At 44.0% G+C, this 13,543-nt stretch overlaps 1 protein-coding gene across 6 annotated transcripts in view; it reads left to right on the plus strand.

Moving 5' to 3' along the window:
• Window positions 1–7,439: 7,439 nt before the first annotated feature.
• Window positions 7,440–13,543, plus strand: part of Snrk (SNF related kinase) — a 50,733-nt gene continuing 44,629 nt past the window's right edge. For 3 of the 6 annotated variants that reach the window (XM_029542761.1, XM_021206839.1, XM_021206841.1), the window contains exon 1: window positions 7,440–7,581. The gene's annotated coding sequence lies outside the window, so the exon portion shown is untranslated. Of the gene's footprint in view, window positions 7,582–11,475; window positions 11,554–13,543 lie in introns of all 6 variants that reach the window. The other 3 variants (XM_029542762.1, XM_029542765.1, XM_029542764.1) reach the window with 2 other exon arrangements.

The following is a 13,543-nucleotide window of genomic DNA, read 5'->3' on the forward strand; positions in this document are numbered from 1 at the left end:
TCAGCATTGTTTCCAGCTATAGTTCAACACAATGGACAGAGTTTTCCATTTAGACTCAGAAAGTCTGGAGCAGGCAGCTGTTAGCATTTGTCCGGCAGCTTGTGAGGACCAGGGCCAGCACCACTTTGACTCTCCCAGCCTCCCTCAGTTTCAGGAGAGTAGCCCCAGTTCCAGGCAGTATGCCCACAGTCAGGGAGGAAGGAAAAGGGAAGGCCAGAGCCAGCAGCAGCTGTCCTTTTGTATGAGAAAAACCAAAGCTATTCCCAAACCCACCGCCCTGGCCCACAGCTAAATTCCACCTAGATATACAGGCCAGAAAAAAAAAAAAAAAAAAAAAAAAAGGCTGGGAAAGCGAGCAATTAATTATTCTGGTACCACAACCCAGGAAGAATTGGTGGTAAATGTAGGGCTACTATTTCTGGGAGGTTGCTCTTAAGTCCTGAATCCTCTTTCCTTATTCTGATTTTACTGGTTGTTAATTTTACACATCCTAATGCTCCTGGTCCTGAAGTAGGCAGGGTAGAAAGAACTGCTGGGGTTTGGGAGGTGGCTCAGTCAGTAAAGTGTTTGCCCTCCAAGTATGGCGGTGAGCTCACTCCTCAGTACTCGTGTAAAAGGCGCCAGATGTGGCGATATGTCTTGTAACCGCAGTCATCTGAAGGCAGAGACTGGCAGATTATTGGAGCTTTTTGGTCAGACCTCCTAGACTATGTCTCATGTTTCAGTAAGGGATCCTGCCTAAATATCAAGGCAAATGGGACCTGAAGTCCTTTGGCCTCAGCATGCACACCCTTGTATGCACGCCTGCACGCACATGTGTACTGGCATGCACCGTCATGAGCTAGAAATGAGTAAAGCTGTATTTGCAAGGCTGCCCTTAGGAAAGGAGTCTAAATGTTTCAACACTTGTGCCCAGATGGTTCAGCTCAGTTCTGCTCACTCACCAAACGCCAACTCCAACCACTGGCTCTGCATCCACAGGCATCCTGTCACCTCCTGTCTGTCCTGGGAAACACCAGTCTCGCTGTCATCAAGACAGATACTACCTGGGAGCTGCAGTGAGTCCTCAGGATGACAGAACATCTAACGATCATGGATTCAACAAGGGATGCCCAAACATCACACCGTTAGCTTTCCTTCCCTCAAATCTGGTTATTAGAGTACACATGGGGGGCCCATGACTCCAGCTGGATATGTAGCAGAGGATTACCTTATCGGGCATCACTGAGAGGGGAGCCCCTTGGTCCTGTGGAGGCTCAATGACCCAGGGTAGGGGAATGCTGGGGTGCGGTTGCTGAGGCTAGAGTGGGTTGGCAGGTGGGGGAGCACCTTCGTAGAGACTGGAGGAACGGGGAGGGGATAGGGGGTGTGTGGAGGGGAAACTGGGAAGAGGGATAACATTTGAAAAGTCAGGGTCTCATTAGCTCAGGATGGCATCGAATTCACTATGTAGCCTTAGAGTTGTTAATCCTCCTGACCATGCCTCCCAGGTGCTGAGATTTTAGGCATGCACCACCATGCCCACCTATGTTATATTGATTTTATATTGCTGAATAACAAATTTTCAGACTTAGCAGTGTAAAAACAGATATTTGATGTTTTTATCTCACCAGGCTGACTGGGCTCTCAGGCTCCAGAAAGAATTTGTTTCCAAGCTCATTACAGTTGTTGAAAAAAAACAAAAAACAAAAACCAATCGGTTCCTCTCAGCTGCAGGAATGATATCATGTGTCCTGACTCTTGGCTAGTGATCACATAGAGACCCTCCCCTGGTCCCTTCTATGTGGCTCGTCCGTCTGTAGAGCACTGCTACACAACATTCTTCTTGTGCTTAGGGTTTCTCCTTCTACGTAAAGACCAGAAGCTTTCTCTGTTTTCTCCCCTCTGTTGGAAGAGGGGCTCATGATTACAGGAGCTCTGTCATATAATTTCTTTCTTGACATTATACAATCATAGGAGTGCCATATCATGTAAACAGGTGTCACTCATATTTCAGAGGGAAGGAATGGATTATCAGTGTAATGCCCTCAAACGAATCCAGTTATTATTCAAAAAAAAAAAATCAAAATCACCAAAACATGTTCTCTGAGAAAGAATAACAAAATTCTAGGGAAGAAATAACTGAAAATTCTCAAATATTGGGAAATAAGCAACAGACTTTTAAATAAGCCATGGGCCCTAAGAAGATCACACAGAAAAGTAGAAGTTCTTTGAAAGCACTAGAAACAGAACCACTGCCCCTCAAAATGTGGGGGTTGTAGCTAAGTAAAATGTCAAGGTAAATGTAGCCTTTACTGACCAACTCAGAAAAGAAAGGGTCCCAGAAGAAAGCAAATTGAACCACTAACAGATGATAGATGATAATAACCAGAAAGGAAATTGATAAGAACACAAAAAATAGGGCAAAACAATAAAAAGTAAAAGTTGGTTCCTGGAAAAGAAAACACAATTAAAAATCTTAGCTAGCGAGTGAGTTGCCATCTGCCCAGCAGAGGTGAAGAGACTTGCTAAGAGATGGCCTTAAGAACAAATTAGACATCTTAAGTGAAGATTGCTTATGTTCTCAGAAACAGACAAACCATCTAAGTTAATTTGAGGAGAAACAGAAAGTCAGAACAGAATAACTAAAGAAATTGAATTACTAATTAGAAGTTTTTCCATAAGGGAACATCTGTGACCTGGCTTTACTGGTGAAGAAGAAGATTTGTCAAAAAAAAAAAAAATGAAGAAATAGTGACAAATGTTAACAAGCTTTTTCAGAAAAAGCAGAAGAGACACAAACTTGCTGATTCTCTGAGACCAGAGACACCGGAGGACAGCATGTGAAAACAAGCACAACACTCCTTACAAAGCATCACAACTCGAATCTAGCAACATCTAGACAGGATCAAGCTGGATTTACCCAAGGAGCACAAGATTCACTTAGCATTTCAAAATTAATGCTACACACCCAAAGTAAAAGACAAAGACCATATGGCTCTGTGAATATACACAGAAAAATCATTTGACAAAATTCAATATTCATTCATGATCGTACTCATAGCAAACTATGAAATTTCTCAACCAGATAAGAAGCATCTGTAGAAAGAAGCATTGCCCTTAGTAGCAAAATGCCCTCCCTCTTTCCAGTTCAATTTTGTGCTGGGAGTTATAGCTAGCAAATTACGGAAGCAAAAGAAACAAAAGGCGTCTGGATTGGAAAAGAGAAAATGTCTTTCAGAGGTATGTGTAGAGGTTTTGCAGGTCTAGAGAACTCCCAAATCAGACTGGAGTAGGGTAGCAGCGGGTTTTCCCAGATAGCAGCGGGTTTCCCAGAGACTGGACTTGGAAGCTGAGTATGGGTTTAGAAGTATGAAAGGGTTGGAAGCAGAGGAAGGAATAGAGAGAACAGAAAGGCAAAGATGAGGTGGTGTAAAACAGCAGTTCTCTTCTTGAGAACTGGGGAAGCTGAAGGCACACAGAAACTACAGTGAACACCAGGGGTGTATAATCTTTCACCGAGGCTGAGGTGGGAGGATTGTGAGTTAGAGGCCAACATAACACAGTGTGAAGATGGTATGAGATGTATATAAACATGAGGAAGGGACAGAGACAGACACACAAAGAGACAGAGAGACAGAGAGAAGAAAGGAGATGAAGACAGGGCAGGGGTCAGGACATAACAGGGTTTTGTATACTATTTACATAGTTTATATAAGTTTTGAACAAATGATTATTTGCTATGGGATTATAATGTGCATATAATTTTGAGGAGCATAAATCAAAGTTTACACACACACACACACACACACACACACACACACATATATATATATATATATATATATATATATATATATATATATATATATATATAAATTTATTTTATGCACTGTTGCTTTCTTCAGACACACGGGAAGAGGGCATCAAATCCCACTAAAGATGGTTGTGAGTCACCATGTGGTTGCTGGAAATGGAGGACCTTTAGAAGAACAGTCAGTGCTTTTAACTGCAGAGCCATCTCTCCAGCTCCAAAGTTTGTATATTTTGACAACACCATGTTGTGTTGTTTTTATACTATTATACTAATTTTATACTATTAATGTATACTATAATAAATAGATTAGAACTTAGATCATTTTGTTCCCAAATAAAAGACACAAAACCTTTATATTTATACTAAGCCTTAAAGCACTAGAGTTGGGCAGGTATCAACCCTCTGTGCTATTTTGTATACTTCCCTGTCAACAATCCCAAGGTATCACTTGCCATGTTTTGCCTGAGCTGATCTTTCTTCAACAGGCTGACCCTCATGGCCATGTGCTCATGATCTACCTACCCCATGGTGAGTTCTTCTTCCCCCTCTCTTCTCCTCTTTCACAGTCCCTGCCTCAGACCTCAAGCTTGGAACTGAAGCCCCGCCTACCTTTCTTCAGCCCATTTACAGGCTGTAGGTCTCTTTATTAACCAAATCACAGATAACTTAGGGGCAAGATTTATACAACAAAAGGTGGATCTGTCTTGGAGCAACCAGGTAGGTCTTGGAATGCAGTATTTAGCATTTAAATACATAGCAGCGTCAAACCAAACCACTACATACTCAGGTACTCACCCACACATATGCACATACATAAGTGTGCATGTGTACACACACACACACACACACACACACACACACACACGATACATGCATGTGCACACACATGCACATATGCACATATACACACATGCACGCATTCATGCATGCACACATACATGGTCACAGCATCAATTCATATCTGTGATAAGAGAAGTGGGATTAACTGATGCCAGACAGTAAAGAAGGAAGCCTTTGACGAACTCTTAAGGCCATTCCAATGAAGAAGTATTTCTGTGAACTGGAAGGAACCCAGGATTTATACGTGCAGTAGAAAATTTACAATTGTGTTAATGTACAAATGAAGAGTTGAAAATATAAAAGAAAAATCAATCATAACTCAAATATTCACTTTAGTGGATAATCACTATCTGTGGCTTTAAATATGTTTTTTTTAAACCTTTTTTTTTTTTGTAACTGATAAAAAAATAACAATGCCTGGATAAGGTGAGCTTGTTAAACACACTGCTTTCTAGGGTCAAGAAGAGAATGATGATTCTTCACTAATCTGCTTGGTTCTCACATCTTGATCTAATTTGTTGCCCCTTCCTGGTTTTCCTCTAATCAAGGACTTCTTTAAACAGTTGCTACTCTGTTTCCTTTGAGATCTGAATCAGAGACTGTAACACAAGGCTGCAAGCTCCATCTTGTCATTTTGTAGCATGTATCTAATTAAGGCTTCTTGCAGGTCCATAAAAAGACCCAATGTTAAGAAACCAGTGTGTATTAAAGAAAGCCTTGGGGAAGATCTGAGAAGGGGGTTTCTTCATTAAACTAAGCAAATTTGATTAAAAGCCAAGTAAAGTAATAATACCTTAATTTGTATTTAAATATTTTAAAATATTGCTCAAGCATAATCATATCATGTTAACTAACACATTGAAGGTGTGTGGCTAAAATTGGGACACCTTCTTGCCAACATCACCCCAGCCTCGAGGGAAACTCTACAGATAAGAAAATGGCTGCCGTGTGGGAACACTGCCTGTTCATCTCAGGAAGATAATCAAAGCAGATTTCATTGAAATCAACTTATAAATTTGACTCACTTCAATGTATTGCTTTGACAGAGTCTGAGTTACACAGCAGCAACATAAACCCTATTTCAAGGGCTCATGTGCTGTAGCCACAGTCCTGTGTTATGAATGTCCTTTCGGGGTACAAGCTTGTCTACTGTACTTCTCTTGGGAGACCATTACAAGTGATGCTTTTATTCCTTCATTGGCCACAGTATCCCTAAGTAGTGACAGTTCCCAGAGGGCAAAGGTCTTTCAGCAAAAGAGCAGATTGTGCAAGATCTAGTTAGGAGCGGTTGCTCAATGTGTGTCTAAATTAGAATCTCCCTGGCAGAGCTTCTAAGATGGCTCAGCAGGTGGGGGTGCCTGCTGCCTCGACTGCTAATTCGAGTTCCATCCCTAGGACCCATGTGGTGTCAGACAGAGAGACAGAGCTTTCTCTTCTACAGGTTGACTTCTACATGTATGTTGTACACACACACACACACACACACACACACACACGTAAAAAAATAAGGAGAGACAGGAAGAAAGAAAAAGAAAACATTTCCACATCAAATGACATTGTCCTTTCATGATCCTAAATCAAAGTGACTGCAGGTGGAGCCTGCAGGAGCAGAAGCCAATGTTGGGGTTTCCCTATGTGTGCTTCACCACCCAGGGCTAAAGCATTAGGATAATTGAAGGTCTAAGTACACATTTCAGCAGATCTTGTTACCACCCAGAGAGACCACCTTCCCATTCATTCTGCTTCCCGGACATCTTCAGGCATGCAAAGTGAATATTGTAGTAGAAATAAATAAATAAATAGATAAATAAATAAATATGAAGGAAGAAGACTTGCCATTTTCTGACCAACAGAGATGGCAAAAGCTATTTAGATTTTTTTGTCCAGTCAGTTGAGCCAGGCTTGGACATGTAAGAAGCTCATTCTGCTTGTGTCTTTTTTTTTTTTTTTTTAAACTGTGGATGTGGGAACACAGAAGGAAAAGTAGGGAAGAGAAACCTGGCAACTGGCTTCTTTTCAGGAGTCCCAGAAGACTAGTCTCCATGGCTCATTATCCTTCCAGGAGCTAGAGCTGGGAGTTCCCTCCTTCTTGTCCTGCCACCACTAACATCCCTTTCTGAGTCATCTTGGAGCAGAACCGTGAACAGCCAAGTTAGTGCCTGATGTGTACTTCTACATGCTGTTTCTCAGAAGCTGCCTGGCCTGGCCAGTGTCTTTTGACTCTGAGGCAAGCCTGCATTCAGGTGTTGGGCTTTGCGTCTTTCTGTTTTAGTGGTTATAAAATCAACAGAATTCTTCAAATGGATTTCCAGAGAGAAGAAACAGTAAAGAAATGCGTATGTGTGTGTGTGTGTGTATGTGTGTGTGTGTGTGTATATATCTATCTATATATATATGCATGCTTGTGCATATGTGATATATATATATATGCACATGCATATGTATATTCATTTTGCTGTCTCTCATTGCTTCAAGCTAGACAGGAGATAGAGTGAACCTTGATGGATAAGGCCCGTGTGCTCCTTGCCCTCAGCCCCAAGATATCCTCAGATATCCCCTGAAAGCTGTAGCTCTAGCTGCTATGGCTTGCTGCCGCTGTCCATCGTCCTGGCGCTTCCCTCTGTATAATCTCTATTCTTGGTGCCTGTGCTCTCCCGAGTAGGATGTGCCCAGGCCAGGGCCAGGACACCCTCCAGCAGACCCTGAGCCGGTCTGCAGGTGCTCCCTGTCAACCCCGCCCCGCCCGCCCCAAGGCCCCGCCCTCACACAAGACCCCACCCCATCGCTTTCGTCACGATGACGCAAGTCCTGCGCATGCGCAGCGCGGTCGCACCCCCGGCCGCCCGCTCGGTATTATGATTAGCCCTGGGTGCGGGGTTCCGGCGGCCGGGAGGGAGTTGTCGACGCCGCGGCCGCTGCGGACGGATGCCCGCCTGCCGGCTGAGGTAGGGCGAGCGCGGCGCGGGAGCGTGGGCAGGGTCTGCGCTTCTCCTCAGCGGCCGCCTTAGCGGGGCTGGGCTGGCGCCGCCGCAGGCGGAAAGTAAGTTGCGCGCTCGGCCTGGGGTGCCCTGCGCAGAGGACGCGGCCCGCGGCGCCACCCCGGCCCCGAGCTCGCCCGGCCTGCGGGCTTCGCGCAGCCCGGCCCGACCCTGCCCTTGCGGCCGCCGCGGGATTGCGGCAGCGCGGGAGTCGACGCGGCCCCGCGCCGCGCCCGCAGCGGGCCCCGGGCGACCCGAGATCCACGGGCCTCAGTTTCCCCGTGGGCCGCGAGTCCCGCTGCAGAGCCGGGCGGCCGCCGCCTCACGATAGCTCGGGGACGCGGTTGTCTACGGAGAAGGGCGCTCGGCTGCGGAAGGGGTAGCGGTGCGGCTCCCCGGGGACTGCTCAGATTTTTTCGCGTTAGGAGATGCTGTTCTTTTCCGTAGACATCGCCTGTTGATTTCTTTCCGAACCATTTGCAATAAAAACAAACACCTTGTTGCCTTTTGCTTGGACTCGGGAGCCAGGAGAGTGGCAGTCCTTTATGCTTAGGCTTCTTCCAGCTGTGATGTTCTTAACAGTGGGGTCAGCTACAACCTAGGAGCTTCGCTGTGAGTTCGGGTCATGTATGCATTGGGGAATTTCTCTCCGGGGTTCCTAAGACTATAGAAGTCAGAGGCTGTAAGGCCTCTGGGCTGTCAGGTTTCTTACTTTCCCTTCCATTTAAATGGAAGTCTTAGGAGCCTTGGTGAAACCACCTGGATGCTTGAAGTGTTTTGTCAGGTTTAAGGTGAAGTAAGCGATGGACCTACAGGTGTACTGCTCTTTCTGCTGAGTTTCCAACAGGTTCCTGTCCAGCGTCAAAAGGCTCAGTCTGGATTCTTTGTAGGGATTGGGACACTGTCCCAAATTGATCCTTAACTTATCACAAAGCATATCGGTGTAGTCTGAAGCCCAGGTTGTCAAGGATTATGTAATCAACTTGTTAATTTCTAATCTTGTTACAGTGTTTTCCAGATTTATAAAACCATTCCCTTCAGGAAATCTGTCTTCAGCGTCTGGTTAAATATTTCTCTTGGAATTGGGTTCTTGAAGAATATTCTGTATGTGTGGTAATTAAACGTACTAATTAGACAAGTTTCTTTCAGAGAACACCAAATACATAGCAATTTTCTGTTAGTGTAAAATTGACCCATTTTACAGACCTAGGGATGAAAGAAATTACATGACATTCCCAAGGTCACATAACGAAGCTGGGTAAAAAAAATTGAGGGCATAGCACTGACTTCAAATTCCCGACCTCGAAGCTTTCAATCAGAAAACTCTCAGTGCCACTTTTTGACTTTTAAAATTTTGCACAGCTAGTTATTTTACTTTATGCAGAAATTTTCTTTTATCCTTTTATGCTTGTATTCTGAGTAAATTTTAATGAATAATTGCAGTATGACACATTTGATTAAACAATGATTCTCAGCTTCCTAATGCTTCATCCAGCACATTTCCTCATGTTGTGGTGACTCCTAACCATAAAATTATTTTCATTGCTACCTCATAACCATAATTTTGTTGCTGTTATGAATCACAATGTAAATATCTGTGTTTTCTGATGGTCTAAGGTGACCCCCATGAAAGGGTCATTTAAACGCCAAGAGGTCGCAGCTCACAGTTGAGAGCCACTGGCTTAGAACATCCAGGAACTGGAAAGTTACACTAATTTTTATTTTTACTTCTATAGAACAGACAGACATACAGATTAGGTCTTTATATGGTGATCGTGTAACTTAATCACATAATCCTAAAAGGAAGCCTTTTAAATGTCTTTTAGTTAAAATTGAAGGACATTTGTGTTGTTTTTACAGGGCATGTCCACACCAAAGTGAGGTTGCTTATCTCCTGTTGAAAGTGAAACTAAGTAGAAAAGGTGATTTGGGGGAGATAGTGAATAGCTGTGATTCTAAGCACTGGCATTAAATAAAACAGGATTTATTTCCTATTGCACCTTTCTGAGCATCAGTTCATTATACTGTCTAGGATGAAAAAAAGTACGTGAATTTTCTACGTAGCCCGGATTTTCTGACTTAAAACACCTAGGTGAGAAATACTGAAGGCTTACTGCATCTCGGCCACAAGATAGAATGTTTAGCTAAAAGACTTTTTTTTTTTTTTGTAGGAAAACTAACTCAGCACCAAGTAATACCAGTACTTGAGCATCAGAGATAGGAAGGATCAAAATTCAAGTCCAGCCTGGGCTACATAGTATGTGTGGCATCTCAGGAATAAAGGCATGTGTGATAACACACATGCACGCACACAAACACACTCTCCTGAAGCATGTGTGATATCTCCCCCCCCAAGCATGTGTGATATCTCTCTCTCTCTCTCTCTCTCTCTCTCACACACACACACACACACACACACACACACACTCCCAGCCCTGGGGAGGCTGAGATAAGGAGGATCATGAGTTTGAAACTGGTCTGGATTTCATAGCAAGTGCAACCATAGTGAGACCTTTCCTAAAAAAAAAAAAAAAAATACAACGAAGTCCTGCTGTTCAGGATGCAGGTACTTCCCATTATGTGCAGACAAAAGTCTTAGGTTTTCTAGGGTAGAAAGACTGAGTAGATGTGGGAGGATAAACTTAACCTTAATCATGAATTCCTAGAGTTTTTATCTGTTTGGAAGGCCCCAGGGTAGAAGGGTAGCAAGCAGTAGGAGAAAGAGCAGAAAGCAGTTTCTGCCCTTAGGTTCTTGGAAGCAAGCTATTGTGGAACACTAAGGTAAACTAGCAGAAGGATTGCTTTTGACAGGAATAGAGACAGCTGCATAGAGCAGGAGGCAGTGGATGAACAGTAGGGGGTGCTACTCACTGAAGGCCCATCTCAAAGGCTAGGATTCCAGGCAAGGAGTTGAGGGAGCAGGAGGTCAGTGGTAAGAGAACTCAGACTCTGTGAGGAAGGGAGTTGAGGTAGACACAACACAACTGCACATTCTGTAAAACATTTGTAAAGGGAGGAAGGTAGGACTCTGGCTTTGGGATGCGTTGGCTTTTGTTGTGGTTTGGGAAGAGCCACACTGTCAAATCTGTGAGGGGTGGTAGGCTTGGGAGAGAGCACTGGAAGTGTGGTCTGCTTGGGATGGGCCGGAACTGAACTGTTATTTTCACAGAATTATTTCCTCATCTGCTTTTCTGCACATCTGTTTTGGGTTGTGGTCTTTCACCACTTGGGAAACCATTTCTTGCCTTTGGTAGGAGAGGACACTGCCTACAGATTCCTGCTCCGTCCTCCTTGAACACTCATCTCTCCATTGTCACTTCATGAGCCTCCCAGGAATTGCCTCGGCACCTCCAGAGTTTGGCCTGTGCTCAGCAGGCTCTTCCATTGCTTATGAGGTCTCACTTCGTTTCTTAGGCTGAGTTCCCCAGTCTGCTGCGGATAGCAACTCAGTCCAGGGCAACTCAGTGACAGGGCATGGTCCATTCATGGGACATGTCATCTCCAGGTGCAGAATAAGAGAGTCTATCCATCCATTTCTGTTTACCACTCAATTGCAGATTTGCCTACACCATTTATCTTTGGGTCTGAAGTCAGCATCCCAGCACACCATATGACTGATATGGCAATTGGTCACACACAGCTTCAGTGGGCCTGGTTTTCTCAGTTGTTGATGTGTGGTTACTTTCTCAGGCAACTCCTTGAAGGCTGATTGCTTTGGTTCTTGTATCCCCAGGTGGGAGCCATGCCTGATACAGTATGTGGACTCAAGACGTGCCTTCATCAGTTAAAATGATTATAAGCCCATTAATGGAAAACATGCCTGTTTTAATACAGCTAGGCTGGACTTTACTTGTTTTTCAGGCATACAGTTTTGGAGCTAGGAGGAAATCTAGCACTCTGGCAGCATCTGTAGATGTTGTCCTCCATCTCCAGTCTGAGGTTGGTACCACCAGCTCCCGCTCTCCTCATTCCACATGTCTCTCTGCTTGCCCCCTGGGTGCTCCGCTCTTGGAGTCTGCCTCTACAGCGAGTCTCTTCTGCTCGATCCTCACCATCACTGTCCAGACTCTGGCAGCCCTCAGTTCTAAGCTGTTGGTGACCGTTTACCTGGAGCTGTTTGTTGTTGCCTCCTTAGCCATCTCCCAGATGTTTTGTCCTTCCAGTCAGATCTCCATTTTGCAGCTGGACTAATTTCTGAAGCCATCACTTGATTGATGTTTCTTTACCCGAGATTCCTTCATATAATACGGTGTATCAGTGTGTTTCAGGTAGATACTATACCTAACAGTTACTATATGTACAGACACTGTACCTGGGTTACAGAACTGAGTAAGGCACACATGATTTGTACAGCTAAACTTACCTAGCCAGTGGGAATGGAGATTAGTGATTACATTGTCAAACAAATCTGTCACACACAGTTGTGATGATGATAATGGTACAGGATATTGTGCTGCTAGTGTATATGGGGGAGCTGGTGACAGGAGGTGGGGAGAGCACCGGGGTTAATCAGGATGGTGACCTTTAAGCTGGGTGGTAAAGCATTAGAGCTAACCAGACCCGAGAAAAAGATAATTTGGTACCAGGCCCTTTGGATCTGTGCTCCACTGGTAGTACTGTCCCATCACAGGCCCTTTGGATCTGTGTTCCACTGGTAGTACTGCCCCATCAAAGTAAGGTCTTTCAGCTGTCTTTCCTGGAAAGCCTCTTTCCCACAGCATGATTTCAATTTGTATCTTAAGCACACGCAGAGAGATTTCTCTGGGATGCCTTCTGTGAACCCCCAAGGCAGATTTAAAGGAAAAAACACCTCTTTTTTTTAATGCCTGTCCCTGCAAGAGGCGGTAAACAGTGGAGCAGTGTTTGGGAGCAGGTTGTTATGGTTACTAGGGAGCATAACAGTTGATTAGGGAACTAACCTTACAGTCCTTAGCACTGTTACAAAGTGACACTTTGAAATACAGAACCTTAAACCTACAGCTGGCTCCTTCTCTGTGCTGGCTTCCACTTGCTGTGTGGCAAAGCTGGGGGAAATTGGAGTGATCCATGAAACTTGGTTCACTATTTAGTTCCAGTTCTGGTTTGGAGAGAGAGTAGAGCTTACATTTTAAACATTTTTCACTGTGACATGTCTATGAAAAGTTCATTTTGGGTCTAGGACAATGTGTCAACCTGTTTATGAATGGGTTATGATGCTGTATTGTGCAAGAGAACTGTGGTTGACTTTAATGATGATGTACAACACTGAATAGTAGACCGGAGCTTAAAGTTGGTGTTCTGTTCTACCCAAATTTCTGTAGGTTAAACAGTTTTCTGTTGGCGTGAAGAATTATGATAGTGTGAGAGAAATTTGAATGACAGTGTCTTTAGTCTGGCTTGAGAGACTGATTTATTCCCTTGATTGATGGATGTTTACCCATCCCCTTAGGAAGGAAACTGCTTTTTTGAAACAAATGGAAAGAATGTGATTTGCAAAGTACTTTAAATTTGTTCTTTGGAAAAGGATACAATTTTTAAGTAACTAGACCTTCCCTGAATTTTTCTTGACTTGTTCTCTTGAATTAGTTTGGGAGGACTCTTGCAGTCTGTCCACAGATGGTGTACAAGCAATTGTAGGATGTTGTTTTCAAGTTCCATTTTTAGGTGACCAGTAATGACCTCAGCCTGTCTTCTGGATAGTTGTTTGCCCATAAGTTCTTGTCTTAACTTAAACACAGAATCTCAACATCTCAAGAGTTATTTTTGGTAATGCTTAGCAGGTGAGCCTTTGCTGCGTTGTGAGTTCTATTCTGTGGGTTGCTGGGACCAGCACTTCTTTGGCATGTCAGAATTGGAGGAGACCAGAAATCCCCTGAGGTCCACTGGAGTGCTTTGTTTTCTCTGGGAATTAGAGAGGCCTGGGTAAAAGGGAAGCACTGTATTATTATAA

The sequence above is a fragment of the Mus pahari genome, chromosome 10 (assembly GCF_900095145.1).
Source record: "Mus pahari chromosome 10, PAHARI_EIJ_v1.1, whole genome shotgun sequence".
NCBI lineage: Eukaryota > Metazoa > Chordata > Mammalia > Rodentia > Muridae > Mus > Mus pahari.